Source organism: Nomascus leucogenys, chromosome X (assembly GCF_006542625.1).
Source record: "Nomascus leucogenys isolate Asia chromosome X, Asia_NLE_v1, whole genome shotgun sequence".
NCBI classification, from domain to species: domain Eukaryota; kingdom Metazoa; phylum Chordata; class Mammalia; order Primates; family Hylobatidae; genus Nomascus; species Nomascus leucogenys.
The window spans coordinates 43,684,544-43,692,782 of NC_044406.1; positions in this window are offsets into that span (position 1 = coordinate 43,684,544).

Here is an 8,239-nt window from a genome sequence, read left to right on the forward strand (position 1 = left end):
AATGAAAAAGATTATGAATATAAGTACATTGGAAAAACAATTCACATGAGCCTATATCTAATTAGTTCACAGAAGCCGTCCCTTAAGTATGATTCATTTGGAAAGGATTTGAAACATAATTAAAACTTACAAGTCCCAATAGAAGCAATGCAAGAAAAACGAGATTATTAATTATAGTCAAATTTTACTTACAGCTTCTTATACTATTCTCATACAGGTGAGAAATTTTGTGAACCTAATCAATGTAGAAAAGTCCTCAGTGACAAATTTGGATGAAGAATGGACACATTCTTCATCCGAAATTTCTCACCGGGAGGATAGCCTATGTAGGCACCGAATGTGGAAAAGTCTTCCCTCAGAAGTCACACATCTTCACATATCAGACTTTTCATTCTGGGGAAAAGCCCAACGAATGCAGAGAAAATGAGAACGCTTTCACCCAGTAGTCAATATTCAGTTTGCAACAGAGAATTCACACCAAAGAGAAACCCTATATATGCACTGACTGTGGGCAGGCCTTCATCCAAAAGACACACTTGATTGCACATCAGAGAATATATAGTGGAGAGAAGCCTTTTGAATGCTGTTACTGTGGGAAAGCCTTTCATTCCAAATCCCAAGTGCATGAGCATAGGAAAACCCACACAGGAGAAAAAACCTATACAGGCACAAAATGTGTGAAGGTATTCACCAAAAGATCCAATCTCCTTGCACACCAGAAGACTCATACTGGAGAGAGCTTATGTCTGTACTGAATGTGGAAAGGCCTTTACTTACAAATTGGGCTTGATTACACATCAAAGATGAGAAACTTTATGAATGTGGCAACTGTGGGAAAACCTTTACCCAGAAGTCTCACCTCAACATACATCTGAATTTTCACACTGGAGAGAAATCCAGTGTATGTACTGAACATGGAAAAGCCTTCAACCATAAGTCAAACTTAATCACACATTAAAAAGTTCATGTTGGGGAAAAACTCAATGAATGCAGTGATTGTGGGAATTCTTTCAAGTCACAGCTCTGTGAGAATCAACAAAGTCATGCAGGAGAGAGACCCTATGCATGCACTAAATGTGGGAAGGCCTTCAAAAAATCACATCTCCTTGCACTTCAGAAAACTCATATTGGATCGAAATCCCATGATCTGGTTTGGATCTGTGTCCCCACCCAAATATCATGTTGAATTGTAATCCCCACTGTTAGAAGAGGGGCCTGGTAGGAGGTGATTGGATCATTGGGGGCAGAGTTCTCATGAATAGTTATCACCATCCCTGCTGGGTACTGTCTAGTGAGTGAGTTCTCATGAGATCTGGTTATTTAAAAGTGTGTAGCTCCTCCCCACTTGTTCTTTCTTCCTCCTGCTCTGGCCATGTAAGACATGCCTGCTTCCCCTTACCTTCCACCATGATTGAAAGTTTCCTGAGGCCTCTTTAGAAGCTGAGTTGATGCCAGAATTATGCTTCCTCTACAGCTGGCAGAACTGTGAGCCAATTAAACCTCTTTTCTTTATAAATTACCCAGTCTCATGTATTTCTTTATAGCAATGTGAGAATGGACTAATACATCCCATATATGTATGTCCTGAGTGTGAGAAGGCCTTCACATGCAAGTCAGTTTTGATTACATATCAAAGAGAATTTACACTGGAGAGAAGCCTTATGAGTGCAGTGACTGTGGGAAAGCCTTCACACACCACACACACACACACACACACACACACACACACACACACACACCACTAGCTTCAGCAGCAGCAGTGAATTCACTCAGGAGAAAAGGCCTATGTATATACCAAGTGTGACAAGGCCTTCACCAACAAGTCAAGTTTGAATAAGCACCAGATTACTCATTCTCCAGCTAAACCTTATAAATGCAGTGACTGTGGGAAAGGCTGCACCCAGAGATCAGCTTTCAATATGCATCCAAGTATTCCTACCTAAAAGAAAATCTGTATGTTTCTTGAATATGAGAAAGCCTTCTCAGAGAAGTTGGATCTAAGTGTATGCTATAGAATGCCTGCAGCAGAGAAACCATGTGAATATATTCATGAGCCAAGTTAAGAGGAGAAGCCCTAAGAATGCATCAGAGCAGCATCTTTCCATATTTGCACGTCCTCACTATGTGGAGGTGGTGCCTCACCCTGATCCCCTTGACTGGCCAGGGCATCCATTTTCTAACTGCTGCAAGTGCTGTAGCAAACAGCTTATACCTGTAACTTTTTCCAGAGCATTGCCTTTGGTTTTCCATAGTGCCAACATGCCTGGAGATGGTTATACTACCCTCCTAGGGAGTAGCCAGTGAGTGATGTATAAAAGGATACAAGGGCCCAAGTTCCTCCCTGAAGGCAGAACAACTTTGCATTGAAATTTACAATCCAGAGGCTCCTCCCCCTCTCCACACTCCTCTGCCCTGCATGGGGCCAAGGCTTGACTCAACATGAAACCACATCCTTGTGATGACTCCTCTTTCCCTATCCTTCTCTTATTCCCTTACAGGTTCACCATAAAGAACACATAAATCATATGCTTCCAGATGCCTTTCTTAGCCTCTGTGTATAGAAGGGAACCTGACCTGAGACAGTATCATAGAATTCATAGAACCCAACTGAGGAGAAATTGTTCAAGTTTAATCCTTTAGGAAAAGACTTCCCACAAAAAGCGCTATAACATAAATTGATTCCAAACTCCTTATAAAAAAGGAATATGGAAAATCATGTAAATGCTTTTCCTGTTTTCTGTGAAATTTTAAATATTTTATAGTGTCAACAAACTAAGTTGTAGGACAACTAACTTATATATCTGATATGGACATACCCTGAATTCAAGAGAATATGTTTCATGATACACTGTACAACAGAAGGTATAGTATGTGTTTTAAATATTTTTGTAATATGATATAATTGTACCTGTCAAATATGTTCCCTGGTGTGTATTTCTAGCAAGAGATTCCACAATAAAACCATGATTTTGATTCCTTTATATATATAGCATTCTGTTTTTCTGTAAAGTGTAAATATAATCCTATCATACTAGCTTTTATTTCACAATACTTTTTCTCTTCTTTCTGTAGACATTCATGTGAATGCCTAAACACAATGCTATTATTCTTTCTTATTACTAGTACATAATAATTGGATATATTTATGGAGTACGTGTGATACTCTGATACATGCATACAACACATAATGATCAAATCAGGGTAATTGGTATATCCATCACCTCAAACATTTATCTTCTCTTTGTGTTTGGAATCTTGCAAGTCTTTTCTTCTTAATATTTTGAAATATAAAGTAAATGATTAACTGTAGTCACTTTATTGTGCTATTGAACACTAGAACTTACTCCTATCTAACTGTATGTTTGTATCCATTAACCAACCTCTATTTATCCCCCTTACCCTTCCCAGCCTCTGATATCTATAATTTTACTCTTTACCTCTAGGAGATCAACTTTTTTAGCTACCACATGAGTGAGAACATGGGATATTTGTCTTTCTGTGCCTGGCTTATTTCATTTTCTTTTTTGAGATGGAGTGTCACTCTGTCACTCAGACTGGAGTGCAGTGGCACAATCTTGGCTCACTGCAACCTCTGCCTTCCAGGTTCAAGCAATTCTCCTGCCTCAGCCTCCCAAGTAGCTGGGACTACAGGTGCACGCCACCACGCCAAGCTAATTTTTGTATTTTTAGTAGAGACAGCATTTCACCATATTGGTCAGGCTGATCTTGAACTCCTGGCCTCAGGCAGTCCACCTGCCTCGGCCTCCCAAAGTGCTGGGATTACAGGCGTGAGCCACCACGCCCGGCCCAACTTATTTCATTTAACATGAAGACCTCCATTTTCATTCATGTTGCTACAAATGACAGGATTTCATTCTTTTATGGCTGAATAGCATTCCACAATACTATCATTCTTATTAGATTTCAATATGCAGTACTTTTAATCTTTTTATTTGCTCAACTTCCTCATCCTTTTATTCTACCTTCACTAATACCTGCAATCCTCCCTACAGATCACCAGTGCAAACAGTCATGTATGAACCATTTCACTCTTATTTTCATGTTTGTAATACACACACGTACACACACTTCTATATTACACACATACATTCTTTTTGGATGTTTTACAAAAGTGAGATTATATTATGCTCAATTCTCTGCAACTTGATTTTTTCACTCAATAATACTTTTTAAATAGTGACAGAAAACTCCAACATGGTAGAATTTTTCCATTCCCTGCAATCATTTATCTTTTGGGTAAGTGCCAAATTTATTCTCCGGTATCTAGAGAACTGAATGAGATTTGTCTAATCTAAGTTGGGCCCCACTGTTGGTACTGCAGCTGGGGCAACTATGCTTTCTTTACATGTCTCCCATTCTGGAGCTGAGACTGGGAGGCAGCAATTACCTGTGTATCCTCTTATAGTGGTGCAAAGGGGCAAGAAGGCAAGCCAGTACAGGCAAAGCCTTGTAAGGCCTAGCCTCAGAAATGACATATTACTTCTACCCATATGCCATTAAGCAAAGCAAATCACATGAGCAACCACAAAGTCAAGGGGGAAAGGGTATGGACACAGGGAGGAGGGAAAAATTGGGACCAATCATTCAATCTCCCAAAACTCAATGAATGGTCACTCACCCCTTTCCCTGACTTTTTTCTAATAAATATCCTAGAAAGTTAGCATAGCATAATAATTAAATGCATCAACTCAGAAACCAAATTGCCTAAGATGTATAAGGGAAAATAAACATGAAGGAATAGCTATAAGCCACCCCCCAAAAAACGTAATGATGGTGATTAACCCCACCAGGTATTAAAACATACTATAAAGCCTCTATAATTAAAACTATGTGGTAATGTCACATGAGTACACAAACCAGTGAAATAGGGTAAAAGGTCCAGAAATAGATCCAAATACAGAATAAATTTTTATATATTATTGAAACGGCATCTCAAATCTTAAGAGGCAAAGATGAACTTTTACATAAATGGTGTTGTTTCCTAGGATTGCAGTAACAAATTACCACAAACTGGGTGGCTTAAAACAACAGAAATTTATTCTCTCACAGCTCTGGAGGCTAGAAGCCAAAAATCAAGATGTCATCAGAGCTGATTCCTTTTAGAGGCTCTGGGGGAGAATCTATTCTATGCCTCTCTCCTATTCTATGCCTCTCCTAGCTTCTGGTAGCTCCAGCGATCTTTGCCATTCCTTGATTTGTAGATGCAGAACTCCAATCTCTGCCTCTGTCTTTACATCACCCTCTCTGTTTCTTTTTCCTCTTCTGTTATAAGAACACTTGTTATTGGATTTAGGGCCCACTGGCTTAATCCAGGATGATCTCATCTCAAGATCCTTAAGTTCATTACATTTGCAAAGATCCTTTTCTCAGGTTCTGGGGACACATCTTTTAGGGAGACAACAACCCACTAGACATGGCCATTTAGAAACAGATTAAATTGGATACACACCTTACACCATGCAAGAGAACAAACTCCATATGGATCAGAGATTTAAATGTAAAAATGAAATAATATACAAGTATTAGAAAAAAAACTTGGGTGTATTCCTTTCTAGCCCAGATTAGCTGTGCCTTAAAGTTCAGATATCTCAGAGAAATAAATTAGTTAATAGATGTAAAGCATTTAGAACAATGCATGCAATCAGTCAATGCTTGATGAATGGTGGACATGTCCCTAAGATTCTCAGAGGTTGTTTGCTTCTCCTTCACCTTGACTTCTCCTTCCATCTCCCTGTGGTAGCACTTGGGTGGAACTTTACCATCTTGACTTCTCCCCTCTCTCCCCCAGTGGTAACACCCACATGGGGACTGTATTACCCTGAACTCACTCATAACCACGAGGATTATTTACCTAGAGGGATATATATCACCCTGACATCTCCCCCATCTTCTCCAGTGGTATTTCCCAGTAGTTTACTGTACCTCCCTGACATCCCCATTCTCTCCAGTGATATCATTCAGAAGAGGATGGCTCTATCCCGAATTTTTACCTCTGTAAAAGGAGATCATTTATCTGCCTTGCCCCATGCCATAAACTGAGGGGGCACTTAAGCTTCTAATAAATACCCCAGATCCCTATAGCTCAGATCTAAACACTCCTACTCCAGGAATCCTGCCTAGAGAAGGCCAACACCTCTAATCCCTGAACCCTTTGTTAAAACAAGCAAGGCAGCTTCCTTCTCTCTATGTAATGGATACCTTTCCAAGAAGGCAGCCCCCATGGGGGAGCTCACCATAAACTCTACCATGTTCCCTGCCCACAAACACCACTTATGGAGACCAAACACAGACTGTACCATACTGACTGTTGGCCAACTGTGGTGTCAATGTTCCTAAGTATGTGCAAAACCACAGCTTCAGAAGGTGTGGTGCTAGGGGTGAGCTCCCAAAGTAACAGCGGCTTTCAGTGTAGGAGTTAGTGCTACTGCATGGAAGATATCCAAGGTTTCAAAGGTTTAGCACCTAAGGAGTATTGAGATGACTTGAGGCATGGGGGGATAAAAGGGATTTGTGGGGCAGTAATAAATCTCAAAAAAAATTTATAGGACTTCCAGTTTCAGCTTGGAGTCATATAAAGCTGAAAAGACATTACTGCCATTCTTACAACAAGAAAAAAACTGGACAAGTTGGAAATTAATAACCCATTAGAAACCATCAGAAGACTGAAGTCATGGGACAAGCAACTATTGTATTATAAAATCTTGAGAGAGACAGGCACCTTCAGGGGAAAACAGAACACAAACATTTGCTTACCTGGGGCAGATGCCAACTGAATGCCGTATAAACTAGTAGGAAATTTAACTAGAACTTTCAATGAATTGCTAAGGGCCAAGTGTGGGCTAGTGTAAGGTTGTGAAGTTCCTGGGGGAAGTGCTACAAACGTGGTGGGGTTTCTACCCTTTTGCAGGCTTTTCCTCCAGAAGCTCCATAAGAAAGAATCCAGTGAAATACAATAAAAAAAAAAAGGAGCGTAACAGAAATAAAGAATGCCTTCAATGAGTTCATCAGTAGACTTGACACAGTTAAGGAAAGAAATCAGTGAACTTGAAGATAGGTCAATAGAAATTATCCAAATTGAAACACAAAGAGAAGAGTGTATGAAGAAAACAGAACAGAGAGTCCAAGAGCTGTAAGACAACATCAAATGATGCAATATATGTGTAATTTTAATTCCAGAGGAAAAGAAAGACAGAATGGAGCTGAAGAAAATTTGGAAGAACATAATGGCCATAATATTTTCAAAAGTATTAGCAGACACCAAACCACAGACCCAAGAAGCTCAGAGAACACCAAGCAGGACAAACAAACAAACAAACCCACACCTAGATATATGATATTTGAACTGCTGAAAACCAGACAATGAGAAAACATTGAAGGCAATGAGAAGAAAAAAACACCTTACTATGGGAAAACAAAGATAAGAATTAGAGCAGGCTTCTTGTGAGGACCACACAGCCAAAAACCAATAAGGTGACACCTTTAAATTCTTTAAAGAAAAATGTTAATTTAGAATTTTCCAGTGGAAATATCCAATGGAAGGAGAAATAAATATTTTTTTCAGGAAAACATAAACTGACACAATTCATTGCCAGCAAGATTAACCTATGATAAATATCAGAGGAATTTTTTTAAAGTTTTATTTTGGGTTCAGGGGTACATGTGAAGGTTTGTTACATAGGTAAACTCATGTAACAGGGGTTTGTTGTTCAGATTATTTCATCACCCAGGTATTAAGCCCAGTATCCAACAGTTATCTTTTCTGCTCCTCTCCCCCCTCTCACCTTACACCCTCAAGTAGACCCCAGTGTGTATTGTTTTCTTCTTTGTGTTCATACGTTCTCAACATTTAGCTCCCACTTATAAATGAGAACATGCGGTGTTTGGTTTTCTGTTCCTGTGTTAATTTGCTAAGGATAATGGTCTGCAGCTCCATCCATGTTCCTGCAAAAGACATGATCTCATTCTCGTTTATGGCTGCATGGTTTTCCATGGTGTATATGTACCACCTTTTCTTTATCCAGTCTACCATTGATGGGAATTTAGGTTGATTCCATGTCTTTGCTATTGTGAATAGTGCTGCAGTGAACATTCACGTGCATGTATCTTTATGGTAGAATTATTTATATTCCTTTGGGTATATACCCAGTAATGGGATTGCTGGGTCAAATGGGAGTTCCTCTTTTTGCTTTTTGAGGAATCACCATACTGTTTTCCACAA